This window comes from Chiloscyllium plagiosum, chromosome 21, assembly GCF_004010195.1.
Source record: "Chiloscyllium plagiosum isolate BGI_BamShark_2017 chromosome 21, ASM401019v2, whole genome shotgun sequence".
NCBI classification, from domain to species: domain Eukaryota; kingdom Metazoa; phylum Chordata; class Chondrichthyes; order Orectolobiformes; family Hemiscylliidae; genus Chiloscyllium; species Chiloscyllium plagiosum.
Window position 1 is genome coordinate 24751614 of NC_057730.1, and position 11984 is coordinate 24763597.

Sequence of the window (11984 nt, forward strand, 5' to 3'; positions counted from 1 at the left end):
ATAAAAAGTTGAGGTGAAGATATTACAGAGTGAAATCTCAGCTTTCCAATACAATATAGGAGTGTAGAAGAGTAAAATCTTGTGTCCAATTATTTATTACTTTAACGTTTGTTGATATAATGTAGATGATACCGTGACATTTGGAAATGTTTACTTGAATATTCTTTCTAAAACAAAACATATCAATGTAAATATAATGGTTCAATGTTTTTAGCAATAAAATCTCATCTTTGAAACAAAAAGGTTTGGAAATCTGACAGCATTCAGAGCCTTGGCTTCTTTGAGTGCGAGAGATTGATTCTGCTGCAGAATAAAACAGTCTTCATGATCTATCTGAACGTAGGCAGCCCTTCATCATTTCAGTCATTCGGAGCTGCCATTGAAACGTCCCGTCCCTGCACCCTTCGCAACCCGCCCTGTCGGAAATCTATACTGTTCCATCTGCAGCTTTAACGAACTTCATGTGATTGTCTATTCACCCAGTTTTCTAAAAGAGATCACAGGTAATGAACAGTTACAAATGGTGCTTAGATTCCAGTCACGGAAGATATGTGTCCACTATAAAGCCGCATGTGTAGCTGCTTATAGTTCGTCTATCAAATAAGTGCTGTCTAGGGAACTAATATCAGTTGCAATAAACAGGACAAAGAGGTTTGTTTTATACAAAATAATAGTATTGTTTTAAAGTCTATTCGTTTGTAAAAACTTTGATTTAAAATTTGGGGAATAGAATAATTGCAGCGTTTATCCTGGAAGAAGCAAGCTCGGGGCAGGTCTGCGGAGATCCCGGCATAAACAGGTGAAAAAAAAATCAGACTACTTAAAAAACAAACAAATCAAAAAGATGTTTTTAATTTGGAATGTGTCCAGCAGGATTGGGGACACGTTGTCTGGGCATCTGAGTGGGTTACCCCTCCCCCCCTCTCACACAAACACAGATATTTATACAGCGATGCAGCCTTGTCTCGAACTTACTTGCTAAGAAATGTGTTGAAACTTTACAGGCCGCTTTCACTGGACTAAATGGATAAGGAGTGGGGAACAGCACGGAATGGAATAGGCAGCTGATAGGAGCGCTTTGCTCTGTCTGCTCCCTCGGCGTTTTTCCAATCTCCAGCAAGCCCAAACACTGTAGCTGTTATAACTGGTGCTCGCTAACAGACTTGAACGCGGCTCGGCTGTTTTCTGAGGCGCCGCTTCGTGACTTGTTGCTCAGACTGGAACTCATTCTGCGAATAATTTCGTCACATTGCTAATTTGAAATGTATGTTCAGACTGAGATTAGACCTGATCCTGATTACAGCAAGCACTCGCTGTGCACTTCTTTTCACATAGCTAAATATAATTATTTATTTATTAAAGAAGACTTTTTTGGGACGCCAAGGCGCGCTGCCAGTTACTGCAGAGAGAATCCTCATACAGGTTTTCTTTCTGAGGGAGAGTCTAGTGACGCCTGGTATTTCTGGGACTGTGAAAGGCTCTCTGATGTATTACGGCGTTGCAAAGCCCCTAGCTTGATCCCTGTGTGCAGTTGGATTGAGAGTCTCAGGCTGGGCTACGAGCAGATGCTGTCGGCTGACTCATAGGCGCCGCTCAGCCGCCCCCTCTCGACAGCTCGGAATGTAGCACTAAGACCCTACACACACAAAAATCTGTTAACCCCCTCCGCACCTTTCTCACACAGCCTTTCCAACGTTGATAGCTCGGGGCTCTCATCCGGAATTACAGTTAATAAATGTGTAGTTCCTATGGTCCTGTTAACTCCATCCGCCCAGGAACTTCAACATTCGGCCAGATGTCAAAGGGCGTTCTAAGGATTTGAAAAATTCAATAGCTCCATTTTTATTTGTTTGCAATCTGATTATCTGACGTGACATCTCGGAGGCGCTTGCGGCGGAATGATTAACATTCTCTTTTTCATGTGAAACAGAAAAATTAAATTCAGACAAAATAGCAAGGCTGGCAGGAATCATCTACGCTATTATGTGCCTCAGTATTTTCTGTATATTGATTGGCGGGAGTTTATAGATAGCTGAGGGGAGCAGTCAGCTGCAGTGCCACCGTGCTTAGACCTTCAGCGCTGTAACACCCCATTGAAAAGCAGGTTTATCAGAGAGACTGTTCAAACCCAGTCCACTCCTATGTCTGTTGGCTGTGAAGTAACGGCATGAAGTGGGTTTGACCCAATGTTAACCCATTTCCTAGTGGGCATGTTGCCACTGTACAAAACCTTCCCTAATTTAGCACTAAAATGATATTCCTATTCAGAGAGGCCCAAGGAGGGCTGGGAAATGAATAAAAGAAATCACATTGGCGTAATGGGGACGGGGAGGCGCATTGAAGAGATGTTGCTGAGGTATATTGTTCTGGCACTAAAGGAAGCCTTATTTTGGATCTTAACCCTGTGTTGTACCTGCGCTAGGAGTATAGGAACAGTGCAAAGGGATTTTTACTCTGTACCTAACCCGTGTTTTACCTATTCCATGAGTTTTTGAAGGAACAATGTAGAGATTTATTCTATATGTAACCATGTGCTGTACCTGCGTGGATGTGTTTGGCGGCGACAGTGTAGAGCTTTACTCTATATCTAATTGATGCTGTTACCTGCCCTGGGAGCCATATATTGAGACAGCAGTACCTGAAACGAAATTTTCTTCGTTCTCACACCAAAGAATACAAAATTCCAGGCATTTGGCAGCTTTAATTCAATGCCGAAAAATCATTTCACTAATAAGTCAAATAATGATGGCGATTGTTGTAATGTGTTTGCTGACAATAATAATTGATCAAACTTGTATTAGGATTCATTAAACCTTACCTCCTTTAATTCGATGCCGGAACAGCTTTTCAGTGCTCAAAAATAAGCAGATATCTTGATTAATGAGAAAGCTTTAACTGACATTTTGGGAGTTGAAGTATTGATTTGATTTTGCACGCTCTGTTGTAAATAATTTTATGTCATTTATGTAAACTCGCGTCCTGACCTTCTCTGAGAAGTGAATGTGAAAGTGACCTGTGCCTGACCCAAAGGTCCTGAGTTAAGTCCCATGCTTTGTGTGGACTTTGCAGTGGGTGTCTGCAGAAACTTTCAGAGCTCCTGGGCATTAGGAAATTAACCAATATAGTAGGTTCTGCTTACTGAAATCACAAATTTAAAACATAATTCAACTGAAAATTTTCACAATTAAGTTACTAAGATATCACCACTGACAACGAGGTCTTCAAAAGTTACTGACGTAGTATACAGTCCAGAGCCACAATCTGGACGTGCCTAGTATTGCTTAGCATCTAATAAGTATCAATAGAGGTATTTATTCCATAATTTTCTGGTCATTGACAAACCTCCATTAAACTAGTTCCTGATAAAATATATCAGTCTGTCAAAATTATTAATACTGAACCCTCAAATCTGCACTCATTGTGGCCTCTAGTGCAGGCAGAGTCAGTTTAGTTGTTCCACTCAAGTTCAGTCAATTTTTGTTTTCCTTTGTTGATAGATCGGAGTGTTCTTGATCACATGCATGCTCTTCCGTATAAACTGTACTTCTATCTTGCTGACAATTTGCCACATTACATTAACTTCAAAGCAGTAATAATGTAATGTGATTTAAATACTGGAAATTGTTCATCTGAAATTCATGTTGGGAAGAATAAGTAGCTTCATAATTGAGTGTGTCACTGAGCCTAGTTTCAATTTTTGATTTTGGTTGTTTTATGCCATCAGCATCAAGGGTGTCAGTATATAACTGAGCTCAAGTGGTCATATTGTCAGGACAATCAGATTGTTTCCTACTCCTGGTCACTAATGAATGATTCTTATTTGACAGAACTGGTGTCTACATCAGAGGGGAACGTGACAAAAGGTATCTGTGTTGATCATGTTGTTTTACTCATGTTGAGGCTCACGGGTGAAGAACGGGCACTCAGAGGATATGAATGTATCTCAGCAAAAGCTGCATTTATGTTAATGTGAAATCATTTATTTAAAAAATTGGAGTGTTTTCTAAATGGTGAAGAATCTAGGACCTGTGAAGAAACAAAGAGATTTGAAAATCCAAGCACGCAGATAATTTAAAACTAGATGTCAGATACAAAAATAATCAAAAAGGACTAACGGAATGTTGGCCTTTATCTTGAAAGGTTGGGTTTCAAACAGAAGAAAATTATGCTCCAATCATACAGAGCTTTGGTCAGACTCCATCTGGGGCAGTTGTTTTCAGTTTAGGCCTCCGCAACTTGGGAAAAATCCATTGGCCTTAAAGTGCAATGCATATTCACCAGCAGATCCACTCAGCTCATTCCCGAGATGAAGGGTTTGATCTATGAGGAAAACATGAGTAGGCTTGGCTACACTGGAATTTAGAAGTGTGTGAGTTGATCTCATTGTAAAAAAACAAGATTCTGAGGGGCTTGATAAGATTGATTTTAATAAAATGTCTTTCAACTTGGGAGAATCTGGATGTAGGGACACACTTTCAGAATAAGAGACTGCCATTTAAGTCAGAGGCATGGAAAAACTTCTGTCAGAGGGCTGTTGCTCTTTGGCATACACACCCCCAAGAGCAGCAAAGCTGAATGACAGAACATATGCAAGGCTGAATTGGATAGATGTTTGAAGTATGAGTGAGTCAGGGGTTATTGGGGATAGGCAGGAAAGTGAAGTTAAGACTCCACTGTTAGGTCAGCCATGTTCTTACTGAAGGATATAGGAGATTTGAATGGCCTACATCTGCTTATGTTCTTTTGTTCTTATGATACTGGTGCTTAGAATGTTAAATAGTGAAGACAGGTTGCTTAAATCTGGAATAACACAAAGAACTGCAGGTGTGCAAATCTGAAACAAAAACAGAAATATCTGGACAAGCTAAGCAGGTCTAGAGCATCCAAGTAGATAAAACAGAGTTACCGTTATAAATCCAGTGACTGTTCTCCAGAATGGGTCTCCACTTTTGAGGAAGTGTAACCAAATTCAAGATGTTAACTGTTTCCACTCCCCAGATGCTGCCAGACCTCCTCAATTTCTCCAGCAATTTCTCTTTTTATTGCATAAGTCTGGTTTGTGTTTGATTGAATATGTGTGATAAACAGCTGATTTGATTGGGGATTTCAAATGTTAAAGGGATCTGGTAGTGAATTATAGAGAAACCATTTTATTCTGGCATAGTCATCCAAAATAAGGGAAGATAATCTTGAAATTAGAATGGGCCTTTCAGGAATGAAACCAGGAAGTTCTTTTCACAGCTGAAAATGTGTTGCTGGAAAAGTTTCGGGCATGAGCCCTTCTTCAGGAAACTGAAGGGCTTCATTCCTGAAGAAGGGCTCATGCCCGAAACGTTGATTCTCCTGCTCCTTGGATGCTGCCTGACCTGCTGCGCTTTTCCAGCAACACATTTTCAGCTCTGATCTCCAGCATCTGCAGTCCTCACTTTCTCCTAGAAGTTCTTTTCACACCAAGGGTAATGAAAGTATGAAGTTCTTGTCCCCAAAATGTTGTGGATGTTTTAATAACTGGAGGTTGCAAGACTGAGAACAATAAACTTTTGTTGATAAGGGAATTGAGTGGAAGTCTTGTGGTTCAGTGGGTAGATTCCATGTCTCTGAGCCACAAACTCTGGATTTGAGTCACACTCCAGCACTCAATGGCCGTAGAAGGATCTTTCATAGTGTGGTGAAATAGTTGATTTAAATCTTTCAAATTGATCCACTACATGTAATAGCAGGAGATAAGGATGGGTAAGTCTTGTGACTAGCCTCCTGTAGAAGGCAATGGCAAACTACTGCTTTACCTTGCCAAGCATATTTATGGACTAGAGTCCATTACTGTCAATGCACTTTTAGGGTACATTGCCAGAAAAAAAAGAGTATTGAAGAATATGGAGTAAATGAGGAAATTGCATTCAAGATGTGGTCAGATGTGATCTGATTAAATTGCAGTGCCAAATCAAGGTGTTGAATGATCCTTTCCTATTCTTAATTTTCCTATGTTCTTATTTGGCACTGATATTCTTGAACTGGAAACCACATTTAAATAGTTCACACAATGGGGTGAAAACTTTAATATGGTACATTTGCAGTAGAGGGATCTTACCAGAGATATGAGCAATTGCACAATGTCGTGACAGTGTAATAGAGGGAATTATACTCTGCATATAACCCTAGATGTACATGCCCTGGGAGTATCTGATTGGATAGACAGAACTTTACTCTCCATTTTACCAGTGTTGTGTATGCCCAGAGAGTATTTGATGTTTTATTTCCCAGTATTAATTTACCTTAATGCACTTTATATTGGTTACCAAATATAAATTTTGAAGAAAATGACACATTACAACATCAGGCTGTCAGTGACTTCTTGAATTGGCCAATTTAATTCACCAGAAGGGGGAAAAAAAAGAGGGAATGAAGGAAGTGCAATGATTGTGAGAAATATAAGGATTCTATTTGAAAGGAACTAGACCAGTGATAAACCTTTATAGCTGGAGGTGAGTAATGTGCCCGATATGCTTTCATTTAATTCTGATAAAGCTTGCATAGGAAGGGAGTAATAAGGGGTATTATGGCAGGGCTTTGCATGGGACATTCCTGAATAAGGGCTCATGCCCGAAACGTCGATTCTCCTGCTCCTTGGATGTTGCTAGACCTGTTGCGCTTTTCCAGCAACACATTTTCAGCTCTGATCTCCAGCATCTGCAGTCCTCACTTTCTCCACAGGCAAAGATACACAATAAAGGGAAAGAAGTAATCTGTATATTGCATCCAACCCCTGTCACATTTCCAGGTATCTGATGATTGATAATGCATACTTTTGATTGACACTGATATTTCACACCATATTAACTTAAAATTAAAATTTTGCAGCCCATGCATATTCACTGTCATATTCTTTAACATCTACAGTATATTATACATAAATCACACATATCTGAAATTTATTCACTTTACATGAATCGAGACAAATATGTTTTTACAATTACTATCCCTCTGCCAGTGTGTCAGTTCATATTGGGTACAATTCACCAGTTATCCACAACTTGCATTTTTAGTGTCTTTGATGTTGAAAAATATACCAAGGCATTTCATGTGAGTGATTGGAGTAATCACACAAAATGTAACACCAAACAATATATGGAGATATTGGAACAGTCAAGGTAATTTTTAAAACGTGTCCTATGGAGAGACACAATCAAGGAGTTTCTGGAGGAAATACCTGACCTTAGAGTCCAGAGGCTAGAACAATTAAATTGGGGATTTCATAAGATATTAGAATTGAAAGAGAGTAAATTCTATCTGGGGTGTAGATGTGAAGAAGATTACAACCATAATGCAGGTGAGGTAATGGAGAGATCTGTGTACGACAATGAAAATTGAGACTTTGCTGGATTGGATCAGCAAACATAGTGGTGATAGAAATATTTGCATTCGTATAGTGTCTTTCACCAACCATTGTCTGTTCTAAGCAGTTTATAATGCAGTCTCTTATAATATAGATGAAGATGCTAACATGCACACAAGCAGTAATTTGATAATTAATTGATAATCTATTTTGTGGGGTTGGTGGTCAGTAATTATCAGCCAGCGCACGAGAGAGAACACTCCTGATCATCAAAATAGTATCATTGGATGTTGACACATACACGAGGAGGTGGACAGATTTAACATTTAACTTGAATGACTGCATCTCTGATCACACAGCGCATCTTTAGCATTGCACTAGGTTGTTAGCCTTGACTTTTGTGTTGAAGCCTTGGATTGAAATTTAAACCCAAAGCCTTCAGACTGAGGGGGACTGAGTTGCAGCTGACACCTGATGAATTCTGGGTGAATAGGATAAATTAAAATACAGACTGAAGATTGTTAGATGAGCTTATGTTTATAAAGGTGGAAAGTTAGACGCCATCGATGGAAGCTTTGAAATAGTTTTTTAAAAAAGTAGGAAAGGCATGGATGAGTGTTTCTGTAGTAGATAAGCTGAAGCAGAGGTCGGAAACCGAGCTTGAGGTCAAATACGACTAAGGTTGTGAATGTGACCTTGGAAGGAGACAGTGGGACAATGGAGAAAGGTGAGTTGGTAGCTCGGAAGACAGCACTGTGAGAGGACCTTCACTACACATGAGGCAGTAACTGAAGAAAAATGTCTACTAGCACTTTTTCAGGACAACTGGACAATTAATGCTAGACTTGCTACTGACGCACACATCCTGAAAATTCATTTATTTCCAGAAATTTGTACACTGGTCATATAGTTTCACAATACACATCTATACTGGTCATTATTTAAATCATTATTGTCTTATTCTTAAATCAAACACATGAAAAATAAACACTGGACCAGCTACCAGGAACCTCTATTATGGAGGAATACTCTAAGATGAGGCAGATGTTATGAGAATCAAATACATTCTAGTATTAAAAACATATTCTAGTATTAAAACACCTTCTAGTATTAAAAAAAATACATTTTCTGTTTTGAGTCCACAGTTGCCCAAAGGAAAACTATGAAAGAAACGTTGGCGGTTTAAATTGTGAAAGTTCAGGAAGATCAGTGGTCATTGTGCAGAATGAGTAAAGCTACAAATAGTAAAAAGAACTTTGTCGGACAGCGGCAATTAGGTGATGCCAAAACATTAAAAGCTCGTGATTGCAAGTTGAGGGTAGTCCTGAGGTATATAAGATCTGTGAAAGTATTTGTCAAAATGGGAGATGTCACAATGAGTCTTGGATTTTAGCAAAATGAGATTGCAGAGAGAACAAATTAAGTATAGAATAGGATTAGGGAGGAGGTTGGTGCTTCAGCAATTTAGAAGGAATTGGAAGGGAAGTTTAGAGGACATGAACTTTATGAATAAAATAAATAAAAATTGCTGGGATAGGAATGCCGGATTAAAGGCATGCAATCAGCCAACATCTCTATGTTGGTTCAGTCCAAAGCAAATTCCACTACCCTGTGGTCTCCCTAGAGGCCTATATCTTTACTGTTTGAAATATTTATCAGATCTCGTTGTAAAAGTGCAATCGGGTTATAGGGTTAAAGTAGAAATCTTCCTTCAGACAAGAATATGTTTCAGAATATGTTAAATATTCTGAAACACTGCTCCAGACAGTAAATTGAGCACAGAATGATTGAAAAACAAGAACATAACAGAAAAGTGAAGTGCCAAGTTCAGAAAGGAATTTGCCTGGGCAAGGTAAGCCAAACCTTAATTCCTTCAGTTAAAGAGATGTCTGGGAAGGTCAGAATTGCCTTTTCCATGCTGGGTGGTTTCTATATTGAGACATCTGAATTTTGAAAACAATATACTGCACTAAGCAAAGCTCAATTTGATTCCCTTTGCACCTATCTGCAATGATTTCCCTTCGTCAGGTACCATGGGAGTGGGAGACTTTTACTTATTCAACCATCTTAATGTGTAAATTACATCAAAGATGATTTAACCATGACTATCAAATTCTTTTGTCCAGGATTTCTATTAGCTATAAATTGGCTCTAAAAGTGGCTTGTCAGCAGTAAAGAAACTGTCGAGAGTGTGGTGCAGGAAAAGCACAGCCAGTCAGGCAGCATCTGAGGAGCAGGAGGATCAATGTTTCGGGCATAAGCCCTTCATCAGGCTTATGCCCAAAACGTCGATTCTCCAGCTCCTCCAATGCTGCCTGACATGCTGTGCTTTTCCAGCACCACACTCTCAACTCTGATCTCCAGCATCTGCGGTCCTCACTTTCCCTTAGTAAAGAAACTGTAAAAGGTTTTATTTACATTTACTCTGAAAAGCTATTAAATGACAAATAAGGATACATGATGTACAAAATAAAAAATTAGAGAATAACAAGTGAAAATAGGACAAATAGGAAACATGAGAAAGCTGTAAGGAAAATGACAAACAACTAGGTTAGCAATATGGAAATGTTTCCATTTCCAAACTTAATTATAATTACACTTAATCACAAAATAATAGCTGTAATAAAATGGTTCTTGACTCTTGATGCATACATCACTGAAAAGTGTTGCTTCAAATCAAAATGTTATAAACTTGTAAATGGCTTAAGAAGGCAATAATTCCCTTGGAACTGTCTAAGGATCATATTTACTCATGGAATTGCTCAACTATGACAGCATTTAGGATGCTAGAATTGATGCCAATACACCTAGGCTAGGGCAAAATTAAACCAACTAACAAAACAGAAATAGATATAACAGAATACTGCAGATGCTGGAAATCTGAAATACAGTGGTATCTGAAGTCTGGAGAAACACAGCACATCAACCAGCATCAGTAGAGAGAGAAATAGACTTAAATTCGACTTTAGATTACCTACAGTATGGAAACAGGCCCTTTAGCCCAACAAGTCCATGCCAACCCTCCGAAGAGTAACCTACCCAGACCCATTCCCCTAGCCTGTATTTACACCTGACTAGTGCACCTAACACTATGGGCAATTTAGCATGGCCAATTCACCTAACCCGCACATTTTTGGACTGTGGGAGGAAACCGGAGCACCCAGAGGAAACCCACACAGACACAGGGAGAATGTGCAAACTTCACACAGACCGAATCGAACCCGGGTCCCTGGCGCTGTGAGGCAGCAGTGCTAGCCACTGTGCCACCCATGTTTAAAGTTTGGAGTTCAATGGTTCTTTAACTTCACAAATTATGTACATATACTTACAGCTCTTTCTGTTCTTGCACCTATTTGAAAATTATGTCCGTGCAATTTACTTTGCCTCTCTTCAATCTTCCTACCAAAATATATCATTTCACATTTCTCTGCATTAAATTTAATATGCTGTATGTCTGCCCATTTCTTCAGCCTATCAATGTCCATCTGAAATCTGTCACTACATTCAGTGCTTACTACATTTTTGAATTGTGTGTAATCTGTAACCTTTCAAATTATGTTCTGTACATCCAAATTCAGATTATTACTCTATATCAAAAAAGTGCATTGGTCTTAATACCTTCCCCAGAGGACACTTATACATCTTCTCTATTCTGAAAAACAACCAGTCTCCATCACTCTGTTTTCTGTCAACAACAGTGAAACAACTTTGTGTTTAGACTGTCAAAACACAGTCTTCAATTTCCTGCATCAGTCCTCTGTATTAGGTCAGTGAAGAGCTCAATAACGTTTTTCAGGTGCAATTGATCTTAACTTTTATCATTAGGGGCTCTGCACTGATAACCTGCTCACTGAAATCAGTGCATGTCTGCCACTTTAATCTTGTAGGATAAAAATTGAATGACTCATCTGGACTAACTCAGACTGTCCTGGATGAATTGTTGTAGTGAAGCATCCCTTAGGGTCCCAGCATTGACAATATTAATGTATTTCAGATGGATATATGATAGGATGTGAATGGATGAAACATGGTTGGTGGCAGCATCTCTTGATAGTGAACTGCTAATGCCAGTAGGACACCAGGCATTTTATCCTCAGGTTCAAGAGCAGATGTGCAGGAGATAGAGGGGAGGTGGAAGGCGAGACTGGCGAGATGGAAGGGAAAAGGTGGAATTGGAGATAAGGAAAGTGATAGCGGGAAATACAGGGAGAGATGGAGGGGTGGAATGGGGGAGAGTTGAAGGTGGAGATGGGGAAAGAGATGGAGAGGGGATTATTAGAGGAAGGGCAAGTAGCTGATGGATTACATATAAACTAGACAGCAGCTGCTTTGATGAGGAGGAATCATTATATCATCATCATCATCAGTAATCCCTCATATCAAGGATGATTTTTGCTTGTGGATTACTAGGCTTAAGTTAGGTAACAGTTTTGGCTATAGGTTGTGACGATGCTGTAACTTGAAGAAGGTCATTTTGTCCTGGATTTTTTTAAGAGAGATTGTAAAGGCACTGGGGCCAAAGTGTCTACTGCATCTGGCCTAAGTCAATAGGTTAAGAGGCCTTCAGGTTTTTTTAAAAGCAGTTGTAACAATAAAAGGGGAGTGGCCAGTTCTCCCAGATCAGGCTTTCCAGTTTTTTGTTTTAGCTGTA

General features: G+C 39.4%; 1 long non-coding RNA gene across 1 annotated transcript; it reads right to left on the reverse strand.

Annotated features, from left to right (window-relative positions):
• Nucleotides 1-77: 77 nt before the first annotated feature.
• LOC122560668 lies at nt 78-1374 on the reverse strand. The gene is made up of 2 exons (XR_006314782.1): nt 976-1374; nt 78-487 (listed from the first exon to the last, which is right to left on the reverse strand). It is a non-coding gene; the product is annotated as an uncharacterized LOC122560668 (long non-coding RNA).
• Nucleotides 1375-11984: the final 10610 nt, after the last annotated feature.